Raw genomic sequence first — 13,859 nt, 5'->3', positions numbered from 1 at the left:
TTTGCTTCCTTCTAGGATAGCTGGAGTATATCTGTCTGTCCCCCTCTTCTGTTCTTGGCTAGAGAAAACTCTACACTTCTAAAAGGCTCACGTGATTAAGTCAGACCCACCTGGATAATCTCTTTATCCTGCAACATGTCCTGCAACATAACCTAATTATGGAAGTAAAATACATCATTTTTCACAGTCCTGGGAATTATGTAAGGTATGCATACCATGGGCAAAAAAGCCTTGGAGCACGTCTTAGAATCTTGCCTACCACAATTATGTTGGGAAAGGAAGAGCATATTGGCAAGAGAAGGGGGTGGTGGTGATGGTTAAGAGAGATGAAATGCCTTCTTCCCTTGCAGAGCAAAAACAGATAAAACCTAACGTAGAGAATAAAACAATAGCTATGTTAAGTCATTTAAAATATACAGGTAATTATCTATAGGAACTTTAAAAAAGTAAGAAGTGGTTGCTTGTGGGGAATAGACTGCAGGGATAGGGTGGTGTGAAACAGAAGGCTGGCATTTTTCATGATGTGCCTTGAGTGTTACTGTATTTCAATTAATCTAAGATCCTTTGATTGTCTAGTGCATTCTGATTTCACAGTTGTTGCAACGTGAAAAATGCGATTTGCCTTACATTACTGTATATAAGTTGACATATCTAAACACACACACATACACACATACATACAGCACCCACTCTGTTGAAAAGAAAAATCAGAAGCAAACCACAATTAAAGCCAAAGAATAATTTCTGTTTTGGGTAAGTTAGTATGTTCTGGCCTCGCGCAGAATGTGTGGCATGCTTGAAGACAGTCTAAGACCCTCTGCGGACATCAAATAAGTCCCTTAGAGCATAAATAAGCAACGGGAATGTTGAAGAGTGATGGTAACTGGAAGTATAAATACATAATCATTCCCCATGATTAAAAACTTTTTTTTTTTGCCTTACCTCATAAGTCCAAATTTAAGAAAAAGTGTGAATTTTATTTTATTCAGAGATTTTATTTTTAAGTAATCTCTACACCCAGTGTATGGCTCGAACTCATGACCCTACGATCGAGAGTTGCATGCTCTATCGACTGAGCCAACCAGGTGCCATGAAAAAGTGTGAATTTTAAACCATAAGAGAATAAATTTGGCATTAGCTTTGCCTCTCTCTCTCTCCATCATCTTTTTTTTTTTTTTTTTTTTTTTTTTTTTTTTTGCATTTGTAAGCTAAGTTCCAACAAGGAACTAAGAGTCTAGCAGGCTATGAGACACTCTGCCAGAGTAGGGAAAGCATGATATAGCTGGAACAGGGTAAGTGAAGGACAGTTATCATAGAAAATTGAGTTGGCAAAGTCATGTTTTTCAATCATGTTTTATATAATGATTGATGTCTGCATATTTTCTTTAATTAGCCTGACTTTACCCAATTCAATCATTAAAATATTCACTGCTAAGATACTCAAGTTTTTCTGATCTCATGGCATATTTATGTCATCAGTGTTTAGAAGTTTGGGGCTCAATTTCTAATAGTTACTCTCATCATTTCCTACTATCTTGTAACGGTAGATTTCACATGGTCAATATACTTCAAAGCCTTCTGGGCAGGCACTGATTTTCATTGTATAATGGTGAACGAGGATAAAAATAAAAAGAATAAAAGGCTTGCATATTTTCCATGCAATGCTCATTTCTGGAGCTCTTCCTTTCTTTGTGCAGATCCAGATTTCCATCTGGTTTCATTTGCTTTCTGTGTGAAAAAGCAGAAGGAAAATTGGGGTATGAGGCGTTCATTCAGCTTCTGTGTGCCTAAACAAGTTTTTATTTTGCCTTCATTTTTAAAACAATATTTTTGCTGGATATAGAATTCTAGGTTGACAACTTTTTTCTTTGAGTAATTTAAATATGTAGCTCCAGTGTCATCTGGCATGAATGATTTCTAATGAGAAGTCTGATGTCTCTTTTTTGTGTGTATATAATTTCTCTCCCCCCCTCCCCTTTCCGGCTGTGTTTAATGTTCTCCTTATCTTCCCTTTTAAGCAATTTTGTTGTAACGTGCTTTGGTGTAGTTTTCATGTCCCTTGTGCCAAAAAGCTCATTGAGCTTTTCGGATTTGTTAGTCTATAGTTTTCATAAGACTTGGACGTTTTGGCCATTATTTTTTCAAATATTAATTTGGTCTCGCATCTGTCCTCCATTTTTTTGGGATTCAAACTACACGTCTTTTAGGCTTCTTGAAGTTGATCCACAGCTCACTGATGCTGAGTTTGTTTCTCTTTATTTTTTCCCCTGTGATTCATCTTGAATACTTTCTATTGCTATGTATTCAAGCTCGTTAACTTTTTCTTCTGAAAAGCTAGACTATCATTAATTTCACCAGTGTAATTTTTAAATCTCAGACATTTTGGTTCTCATCTTTGGAAATTCAAATTTTACTTTCCTCATATTGCCCGTATTTCTATTTAACATGCTCAATTTTTTATTTAGCTCCAGATTTTTTAACCTCAGCAAAATAAAGATGCCTTGGCCGACTCCGAGCTCCATTTCCTTGACCCAGGGAGACGGCATGACGCTGTGTGTCCATGGGTTTCCCTTCCCCAGGCTGCAGCCTGGAAACTCCGTCCAGGAAGTAAGCCGAGCAGTTGTTGAGCCTGCTTCCTTTCTTGTCTCTCAGGGATCGTCTCCCTTTATCACATGATGCCCAATGTTTTGAAAGTTACCGTTTCACGTCTTTTGTTTCCTTTATTAGTTGTTTCAAGTGGGATGGCAATTCGAGCCCTTGCTACTCCATCTTAGCTGGAAGTGAAAGTCAGTCCGTTGTATGTAAGTCACTGTTGGCTGCATTTTAGTAAAAGAAAGCTCCTACCATTTCCCATAAAGTCAAATATCACTTATAGGTTGCTCAGTTCTCCCTTAAACTTTTGAATTGATTAGCTCCATGAGCTGATATAAATTGAAAAAAAAATGATTAGAATTCATTTGAGGAAACTTTGGCTTAATTGAAAACAATGATTAGAATTCATTGGCGGAAACTTGGGCTTATGTTCCAATTTGGTGGACTTGTTCTTCCCCTGTGCCCTGTGCTGACTGGTGGGAATTAAGATACTTCTCAGTGTGTACACGGGATTGGTGAATTGATTTTTTTGAATCGATCCGAGTCTGTTAAAAATATTAAATAAATTGATCTGAAATACTGTGCTTTATTTAATTTGAGTTTCCATGTTATGAATCAACCCTACGAAATGCTGTTAGTGGTTTTCTACCAGCCACCTGGTTAATTCAGTTAAAAACTTGACATATATGTATGTATTTGCTTTTTCTTTTCTTTTTTTTTCATGATTGTCTGCTCAAGTCAAGGGACCAACCTGTTTTCTGTGTCTCAGGTAGAGAAGGTAAAGCTCTATTGTACAGCTGTAACTGAAGAAAGAAAATTGAAAGTCCTAAATGAAATATTCATTCTGTAAGTGACGTGATTCAGTAACCCTTAGCAAATATGCCCATCACTACTGTAATAGGTCTGCTAGGAAAGATTAGATCTCCTGAGAGTCACCTCATTCTGGTGTCCTTCCTGCTCCTTTTGTCCTTAGACTTTGGTCTTTTTCTCCATTTCCTACATTAATATCATAGGGTTTTCACTCTTCATTACCAGGTTTTGCTGATGAAACCACGGAAGGCTGTTAATTATGTCTCGCTTCTAAGCCTGACAGGGTGGAGGGGTGCTCAACTTTGATCACGCTCTAATGAGTTGAGTGGTAAGTGTCGGACTTGTCTGCGAGTGGACTTGATTTGCCCCAGGCATATTGCTTTCGTGAGAGACTGAGGATTGCAGTCACGGATAACCCTGATGGGTTGGCCCTCTCTCTTTCTCCTCATCTTGGAAAAACTTGGTTTTATAATGTCACTCTTTCTTGGTTAAGTTGTAATTTCTGGTAGTTCTTTTCAGTCTCCCTTAATGATTTAACTGTACCTCCTAGCCCTAGGGTTCCTATCATCAGGATACTTCTCTTTCCACATGCTCTTCCTCCTTCCTGTGAGGGCTATCCAGGGCTGCGGCTCCAACAACTCCCTGTGCATGAAGGACTCCCCGGAGTCTATTTCTAGATTAAAACTCTTTCTTGATAGGTTTCCATTGGCCTAAGAAAAATAAATCCACTCGGGGGTCCCACAGACTTCTCTAACTCAACACCACCGAATCCAAACACCTCACCTCGTCCCCCAAACCGGCTTCCTTTCTTGGCCTCTAGCACTTGGAGAATGATGCTACCTTTCCTCAATTGCTCCCAATGGAAACCCGAGAGCTACACTAAATTCCTCCTTCTCCCTGCTCCTACCCAGTCTCCAAGTCCAGTAAACTCTCTTAAAATCTGTCTCCTACCTCTCGTCATCGCCCTCATTATACAGAGACAGGAAGATTGCAATAGACTCCTTCTGACCGGTCATAAAACTTTAATTCACCTTCCTGGAAATTATCTCTCAAAGCCAGAGTCTTCTTCTTAACAAACAAACCTTATCTTGACTTTCCGGCTCAAATTCCTCGATGATTCCTTCTACCGACAAAACAAAATCTAACCTTTTCTTCGTGATCTAGCCTCTTCCTGCCCGTTCAACTTCTGCCATTATCTCCCTTAAATTTATTTTGAGGCATGGTGACTTACACACGATTTGTAAAGAAAGGATGAATGGATGAACAGCAGTCCTCCGAATAAATATACCATACACTCTTATATGTTTCTACACACATAGGGTTTCTGCTGTCTGAAATGCTTTTCTCCACTCCACTCCTTCCTGGCACCTTCCATGATGCCCCCTCCCCACCCAGGTGGATGCTGGCACTCTTCCCTTGCTTCCACAGCACTTAGCGCTCATCTCCAGGATGGTAGAGGTACACATATACTTTTTTTCGTCTTTTTTAAAGTGCTTTTATTTATTTTTGAGATAGAGAGAGAAGTGGAGTGTGAGCAGGGGAGGCTCAGAGAGAGGGAGACACAGAATCTGAAGCAAGATCCAGGCTCTGAGCTGTCAGCCCAGAGCCCCACACGGGGCTCGAACTCACGAACCGTGAGATCATGACCCGAGCCGAAGTCGGACGGTTGACGGACTGAGCCACCCAGGCGCCCCGGTAGTAGTATATTTATACTATCTTACTCTGAGCGGCGTTGGTTCTGGGTCGCAGTATTCAAATCATTTGTTTGCTGTTTTCTCAATCGACTTAAACATTTTCCATCGGTGGGGGGGACCCCCGACTTTGCAGCTTTGTGTCCTCTAGGGCCTGACACAGGGCCTGCACATAACCGGGGCTCAGTCCCCCTTTGGTGAGCGAAAGCATGCTTTGTCAATAATCGGACGGGAGAGCTCTTTTGTCCCAACGTGGGAAATTAAGCGCGAACCAAAATTTAAAGAGTGTCTGCTGGGGAGGAACAGCGGTAAGTGGAAGCCACTTCCCTCGTTTGCGCCGAGTGGGGAGCAGAAGCAGGTCTGGAACCACTTCCTCTCGCCAATCCTGAGAGCTGCTGCCTCGCCCTGACCAGCCTTTCCCTCCTCTGCGTCTCGTGTGTCTTTGGTTTTTGAGGAGAGGGTGAGGGGAAGATGAGAGAGGGAAGGTCTGGAGGATGTTTCCACCTAGACAAACTGGAGGAGATTTACCACTTCCAAAGGGAGGGTGGCCGGAAGTTTAAAAAAAAATCAAAACTTTAAAAGATATTTTATTTTTGTTTATTTGAGAGCGAGAGCCAGCAAGAGTGAGCAGAGGAGAAGAAGGAGAGGGGGAGAGAGAATCTTTAAGCAGGCTCCATGGTCAGCGTGGAGCCCGACGCAGGACTCGATCCCCTGACCCTGGGATCATGACCTGAGCTGAAATCAGGAGTCGGACACTCAACCGACTGAGCCACCCAGGCGCCCCTGGAAATGTTCTTGTCTTGACCCAGTAAGTGCCACCTGGGACTGGCTATGTGATTTGCGGGGCTCAGTGGAAAATGAAAATGTGGCCCCCTTGTTAAACATTTATGACGAAATTTAAGTGGGTGACAGCAAAGCGTCAGACCCCGCGTGGGGCCCTTCTGAGCTGTGTGCCCTGAAAGGTTCACATTGCCCCGTGAAACGAGTCCTGGTGTTCCTTGAGGGAGGTTTCAAGTACTGGGTTTGGCTGATGTTTCTTTTACTTATTTGTTTATCTAGAAGTTTCCTTGAAATCTTCTGGACACTCAAAAAAGGGATAAACAAGAGTATCGATGTACCTATCACCAGCTTAAGAGACACGTGGTGACAAATACATTCGAAATGATTTGTGTGTCCCTGGCTCCCAAAAGTAACCCTTATTCTGATGAACCACAGGAACGTATCATTCTGGTCCATGTCGGTATTTTTTACTACAGATCCCCAAGAGAGATGAACTTTAAAGTGATGCAGGGGGGATATTTCCTGAAGTAACTGAGCGAGGGATTAAATCCTTTGAGACCCAGGATCAACCAACTCCAAATCCGTGTGAAAAGGGAGTCCTGGTTTGCTCCTTGGCATTTTTATTCATTGTTTATGTTTTCTTTAGCCCACCTCTACCTCCCTTCCTGCCCTTTGTAGAGTCTGTAAACCACACTTCCTCTTCTGCAGAATGTGTCTTCGTCCATTTTGCTTTACTTACGACCTGCTTCTTCTGTAACGCGAAACACCAGTCCAGGCCCCAGGCCCGATCTCCTTTCTCCTTCATGGTTATCCCGGGTCATGGTGCCGGGCATTCAGCGGGTGAGTCGGGTTGTGGCTTTGTGATGTTTTAAGTACGGCTGCATCTGGGAAGTTGGAAAAGCAGGGCTCTAGGAAGGCAGAATCTGTTGGAATTAAAAAAAGATATATATATATATATATGTACATATTTAAAAACTGGAGTGAATTGGATTCAGAGATGAATATTCAGCCAAGGCCACATTTGAGAATTATGAAGTGGGACTGGGGGGTGGGGGCGGGGGGGGGCGGAGGGGGGAGAGTCGTGCTCAGCCCCGCAGCTCCGTGCAGGGATCCAGGCAGCAAGAAATGTGGGGAATGTTTTGCCAAACACGAGGGTGTGGCCTGGGCACTTGGACTCTGGGCTTGTCCCACACGGTCATAATCATTAAAAAATTAATAGTTTGCACACCCTCCGTGCCTGCAAAAGATGAAAGCCTGGCACATCCTCCAGACGAATATTGGAAACCGTGTGGAATTTCACAGTAGTAAGAAAGACCATTGCAAATGGCTGGTTTTTCTGTCTTCAAGGATTTATCTACATGGTAGCAGCCGCAGTTGGGTTAGAGCAAGGGGTTTTGGGATGGATTTTGGCAGGCCTTTGATCTGAACTGACTGAAATAAAAGAAACAATGCATCCCTAATCGCCTGACCAGATACCTTACACAGCACCACTCCAAGCTCATGTGAATAATATGGTCACAAAATGCCAATAATAACCACCAGGATTTCCAGCGCAGGGAGTGATTGGAAATTTGACTCATGTGCTGCCCCCAAAAGTCGCTCTGGCCTAATTACTGTTAAAAACAGATGAAGATAAAAGTTAACATGGCCCCAGTGAGTCATCTCGTCGGGACTCACGTTACAGAAACAGCCATTCTGGGAGGAGAATTCCGAGGACAAAGGCTCTGAGAGTGGCCACAGACGACTGCAGAGAACAAGTCTGTTAGAAAAGCCCGTGTCTGGATCCCAGGAACTTAGCGCAAGATAACTGTTCTGTGGTAACAGCGGCTTTTCAATAGTCTTTTCCATGAGGCACATGCAACTGCCATATGGGAATACGATCTACAGCCCCATTTCCTCCTAGAATAGAACATTCCTAATTGGGGCTCTTTCACTTCCCCCCCAAATACTCTCTTACGCCTCTTTCAGAAATACTCTTCTTAATGAGTAGGGTTTGTCCGGCATGGGGAAGAGAGAGGAGGGGAGCAGGCAACAGGAAGCCTTGTCTGAAACTGGTCCCTTAGTCTCCCCCGGTAATGTGTATTGGCCCCCTTATAGATGAGGAAAACTGGGAGCCAGAGAAATCCTACAAATCAAAAGTTCCTCTGCACGCGGAGCTCCGTGATCAATCGTATATGCAACATGGCGGAGTCGTGTTGGGGGGAAAGCACAGGAAGTTTGGGGTTGAACCTTGACCCTGCCACTGTTAGCCGTGTAAGGGACATGTTATTCAACCTCTCCGGGCCTCAGTTTTCTCACTGATGACTTGGGAGTGATGATACGGACCCTAAATTAATGTTGTAAGTTACTTTACAAGGGGAGCAAGGCCTGAGTAAATAATTCTCTTCTGTAGGAAAGGCCTTGAGGATGTGCTCTGGGTGCCGATGGTCTGAAGTCTGATCCTGGGCACATGAAGGACGGTGGGAGTTCTGCAAACAAATGCCAGTTACGATCTCACGGATGTTCTCTGGGGAAGGGACAGTTTGTGAGAACCCAGTTCTGATGATCCTTATGCCAAAACCATCGCTGTTTTCAAACTGGGAGTTTTACTTCTGTGAAAGATTGATTTGACCTCCCTCAATTTTCCTCCTTCTCCTGTAATTGCAACACATGTCCTCTCAGAATCAAAGAGGTTTCCCAACAAACACATCTTAAATACCACACCCATACTGTCTCAACTGCTAAAGAAAATAAAGACATAATGGAAGGAATACAATATGAAATTTAAAAATCATGTAAAAATGGGGTTTAGGGATGCCTGGGTGGCTCAGTCAGTTAAGTGACTGACTCTTGATTTCTGCTCAGGTCATGATCTCACGGTTCGTGAGATCGAGCCCCTTGCAGGCTGTTAGTGCAGAGCCTGCTTGGGATTCTCCCTCTCTCCCCCCCTCCTCTCTCTGCCCCTTCCCTGCTCGTGTACTTTCTCTTTCTCAGAATAAATAAATAAACATAAAAAATGGAGTTTACCATGGTTTATTTGTAGTAGCAACAAACCGGAAGTAACCTAAATGTCCAATAATAAGGGATCGCTAAGACAATGGGATACTATGCACCACTGAGGCATGGCTGTAGAATATGCAAGGTCCTGAGAAAATGCTAACAATGTGCGGTGCAGTGGAAAAGACAGATTTAACTGCAACATCAGAATTTGAACGTGATTTATACGTGTATGATGAATTATGGATGCTTTGTTTCTTTTTGTTTAAATCACACAGAGCATACAATTTACCACCTGAACTGTTTTGAAGTCGGTAGTGTTAAGGAGATTCACATGGTCATGCAACGAATCTCCAGAACGCGTTCATCTTGCAAAACTGAAACTCTGTCCCCACTAAACAGCAGCTGCCCCATGTTTGCTCATCTGCAGCCTCTAGCAACCACCGTCCTATTTTCTGTCTCTATAAATCTGTTTGCTTTAGGTGCTTCATCTAGGTGGGATCTGACGGTGTTTGTTCTATCGTGACTGGCTTATGTCACGTGGTATAGTCTCCTTAAACTTCACCCACGATGTGGCAAGTGAGCGATTTCCTTCTCTTCAAAGGCTGCCCAGTATTGCATTGTACGGATATACCACATTCTGTTATGCCTCCACCCATCGATCGACACTTGGGTTCCTTCCGCATCTTCGCCTTTGTGAATAATGATGCTCTGAACTCAGGGGTGCAGATAGCTCTTTGGGATCCTGCTTTGTTCTGGTCTACAAAAATCCAGAACCTGTGTTTATGACCAGGACGTTTTTCTGTCTCATACGTGACAGTCCCCTATAAAAAGAGCTCATGCTGTTCCAAGTCAGCAGGTGGGATGAACAGAGGACCTTAGATGTAAGGATTTCTGTCCCAACTGGACTCATCTGGGCTTTAACTCGGTATTTGTCCAGGAGTTTCTGTGGCTTCACACACTGTGCTCCTGGCCGGGCACCAGCAAGTCTTCTGTTCTTTCTGTCCCCAGCAGGAAGAGGAATGGGGGCAGAGGGGGTGGGGGTGGGGGCTCTAGGTTGTCAGGTGAACAAGCTGGCGCAGTCCCCCGGCAGAGGAAGCAGTCTAAGGGAAAGCAGGTTAGAGCAGTGATACTTTATGGTTACTAATGAATTCCGTTTTATAGCCCAACTCCCTTAAATTGTCTTCCTGTGATTAATTCTCGTTCTCCTGCTCCCCTTTAGGCAGACGCTTGTTGATAGGGAGTGCTCAGTGTTGAATGAGTAAAACGTACTAATGCATGTTCTCTTTAGCCAGAGATAACCTTGCTTTAAACATGATGAATGCAACTTTTACGAGAGAAGATATCATCGAGAAGGGGGCTTGTGGCTTATCCATCAGACACTTGGGTATAAGCTCATCGCCTAGCAGCATTTCTATCTCCATCTCTCTCTCTCTCTCTCTCTCCTGACCATTTTGAATAGTCCATCTGTCTGTCACTGTCCCTAAAATGAAATGATGTAAATCACCCAGATGACTGTTCTGGATTTAATCAACCCTCCCCCCCACCTCCCAAGGACTCCACACCTTTTTCTTCCTCAGTGAACAAAGAAACAAAGAAGCAGCATTTCTGGGAAAGTCATAGAGCTTAAAAGTCATTAATCTACAACCATTAGAAATGATTCCTTTTGGGGACCAGAGAACAGTGTGTGTGTGTGTGTGTTTGTGTGTGTGTGTAGACTTTCACGGACGTGAAGACACAGCAGAGAGGTTTTTCTGGTTAGCATTGCACTCTTTGTATTTTGACACAAGTTGCCTTGATCCCAGACTTCTTAATTTTGGCCCAGGCCCCCAAAATGTAGAGAATACAGCCACCAGTCACCCGTGGTTGTTACTTAGAGAGATGTGTCTATATCAAGAAAGCTCTAGCTAAAGGGGGAAGGCAGGGGAGGCAGGGGAGGTTGAGCTGGCACATTGATTGGGACTCAGCAGAGATGCCCACAGGATGCACGTGGCCACTCGATAAGAGCAAGAACGAGCAAAGCAAAGCAAATTATTTTGTGTGAACAAATTATTTACACGGCTCGTTTCTTCCAGCGCTTACAAAGGCTCTCTTCCACTCTGGCAGGAGAAGACTGTTAGTTTAAAGAGGAAAAGAAAAAAATCTCTCTCCCAGAACTGATAACCAAATAAAATCCTGTTATATTTTCTGTCTAATAAGCACCAGAAATTCCATAACTCCCTTGATTAAGCATATTATCCTTCTTCAGAAAGTCAGCTTGATTTATGCAAAAAGTGATTTGGGCATACTTTCGCCGGCCATGGAGATTTCATAATTCCTAGTGTATGTCTGGAAAATCTCCTCTCGTCGAGTCCAAACCAAATTAATGTCTTCCAGAGTGACCTGAGGAATTAATGAGGTTTCTGCTGTCAGTTCTACCCATCCAAAGGTCAAGTAAATCATTTGCTGGCTCTCGGGCCGCTGTATTTTTGCTGCCTCTCTGACTCCACGTTCAATGATAACAACGTTGCAGATGCCTTTGAAATACGGCATCACAGACACTCTCCGTCCATCTGCTGGGACATATTTTAGGCTCTGCTTCTCTTTCTGCTGTAAACTCGGCCTTTAATGGAGTCCGTAATTGCTGATAAATGGGGTATCAATGAAGTCAGTGTGCTAAGGCTCCCTCATTCTTTTCTGCTGATGTGTGCTATTTAAGTCTCCTCCGACGTGACTTAAAATTATTGTGTGCCCAGCTCTTTAACTCCCCAACTGGTGTTCTTGGCTGAAGACTGGGGTTATTTATTTTTTTTCCTCCTTCTTCTTTTTTTGGACAAGCTAAAGCTGGATGGCAAGACGCTTTCCTTGAGAAGCCGTGTTCTTCTTACCAGGAGAGGCTCCACAACCTGGAGCGTGATGATGTGCGCAGAATTGGCTGGAGGTTTTCGGATCTTTCTACCTCTTTCCGCCTCTGCTGCCCGAGTGTGGGGACCAGCTTCTCTGTGGACCCAAACTGTGAAATAATCGGAGGGGTGAAAACGCTTCGCAAGTGACTTGTCTGGTATCTCTGTACTGGAAGCCTGGAGTTTCAGTGTCTGTCCCTAAACTTCATCACTGTTGTTCCCTTGGGTTCTTTACTGATTGTAAATGAGGATGAAAAGTAAAAGCCACGATTGTCTTCCCCCCGAGTCTCCTCATTCTCTTTGAGTTTGCGTTTCTCATGAGCATCTGGTTGAACGGCCGCTGCTAATGAGCCAACAATCCAGAAAGGGCTGGTAAATTCTTTTGTGGCTCCTTAGCCACGAGTCTGGAGGAACCAGAAGCCTGTTGCTTCCCACTTGTGCTTTCAAAGCAGAAACACCTAAAATTACCTGCTAACCAGCCAGCCATGTGGATGTACACATTTTCCAGTGAGGTTTGAAACAGTAAAGCCGACAATGTTGCCCGAGTCTCCCTGACCTTTCCAACCTCAGTTTCCTGAGCTATGAAATGGGGATGGTCATACCTGCTGGACTTAGCACCGAGGTTTGACCTGTGGCTGCTGCTGCGGGCTGGCTTTTCTGAGCACTCATTTTTTTTTAAAATATTTTTTTAACGCTTATTTATTTTTGAGAGAGAGAGAGAGAGAGAGAGAGAGAGAGTTGCAGCGTGAGTGGGGGAAGGGGAGAGAGAGGGAGACACAGAATCTGGAGCAGGCTCCAGCCTGTCAGCACCGAGCCCGACGCGGGGCTTGAACTCACGAACCTGGAGATCCTCACCTGAGCCGAAGTCGGACGTTCGACCGACTGAGCCCCCCCCGCAAGCGCCCATCTGAGCACGTCTTCCGTGCTGACTACGGAGCTTAGCACCTTCCCCGTATTATTTCATCAGGTCCTTACAATAGCTGTATGAAGCACGTGCTGTTTTCAATACCACCATTTGACCAACAAGGAAGTAGAGGCCTCAATGAAATAGTGAGGTTTCTAAGGCATGTTTTGTAGCTCTTACTGGTTTCAAAAGACATTTTCATCCGTTCATTTGTCTTCCGCCCTCAAGAATTCTGCCAGGAATTTACTCTTATGTTTCTTTCATTGGAGTTTAGAGAGAGGACGAGAGGCTTTCTCAAGGTCACACAAACCAGGAAGGGTTGTGACTTGAAAGAGACAAAGCAGTTGTAAACATGCGGGGGGGGGGGGGGGGAGGGAAGCCATGTTGATAATACAATTCGATGCCCGATTGTCGTTGCTATGATATGATCCATTAACCCCCCGGGGGGGGGGAGCAGCCTTGTCACACTCATATTTCAGATTAGGCCGTGAAACAAATAAACAATACGCCAAACTACTTCAGGCAAAGCAGAAGATGACCAGCGTGGGACAAGGTGGGGCTGGAGAGACGATGGGGAAGAAGTTTAGTGACCTACGATGGCACTTCAGGGAATCTGGTGAATTTTGGGTCAGAGGTGGAGAGGAAGCCCCGATGAATAATTCTGATAAAACTTTGAAGATGGCAGGCAGGCTAAACCTCTCTGGTGCCTCTTACCCGAGTTTGATTTCGTTCAGCAGGGAGACACCTCAGAAATTTTTCTTCGGCTGTTTGTTTCTCATTTGTTGGAAAAACGGTGCACGGTACAGCTGGCTAGTGCCATTTAAAGTTAAGCAAAAAGGGGGGGCCTGCGCGGCTCCGTCGGGTAAGGGTCCAGCTTCGGCTCGGGTCATGATCTCGCGGTCCGTGGGTTCGAACCCCGCGTCAGGCTCTGTGCTGACAGCTGGGAGCCTGGCGCCTGCTTCCGATTCTGTGTCTCCCCCTCTCTCTACCCCTATTCCAAGGGAGGCTCCCTTGGAATTGTAGAGATTTGCTTTTTCCATCCCACTTATGGCTTCAGCACTTCACCTAGACTGAAGTCTAAGGTGCTTCCTCATTGCCAAGGGCCGACTGGAAATAGGTGTGGGTCTGCGGGTGCGGTGGGGTGGGGGGCGGGCAGGTTTTATTTCTCTAAGAGACCGTGGAATTGGCGAGGTTAGAGCACGCCGTTTGAGTAGGAGCCCCAGG

General features: G+C 44.5%; 1 long non-coding RNA gene across 4 annotated transcripts in view; it reads left to right on the top strand.

Annotated features, from left to right (window-relative positions):
* The window catches only part of LOC109276607 (uncharacterized), a 71,562-nt gene extending 59,551 nt beyond the window's left edge, over window positions 1–12,011 (top strand). The window contains exons 7-8 of one of the 4 annotated variants that reach the window (XR_002084755.2): window positions 3,628–3,730; window positions 11,667–12,011. This is a non-coding gene — a long non-coding RNA (uncharacterized LOC109276607). Of the gene's footprint in view, window positions 1–3,627; window positions 3,731–8,265; window positions 8,874–10,140; window positions 10,302–11,666 lie in introns of those variants that run through there. The other 3 variants (XR_002084753.2, XR_002084756.2, XR_002084754.2) reach the window with 3 other exon arrangements.
* Window positions 12,012–13,859: the final 1,848 nt, after the last annotated feature.

The sequence above is a fragment of the Panthera pardus genome, unplaced genomic scaffold, assembly GCF_024362965.1.
Source record: "Panthera pardus isolate Hobbes unplaced genomic scaffold, ASM2436296v1 HiC_scaffold_21, whole genome shotgun sequence".
In the NCBI taxonomy this organism is placed as follows: Eukaryota; Metazoa; Chordata; class Mammalia; order Carnivora; family Felidae; genus Panthera; species Panthera pardus.
This window is presented reverse-complemented; position numbering and strand designations above follow the sequence as displayed.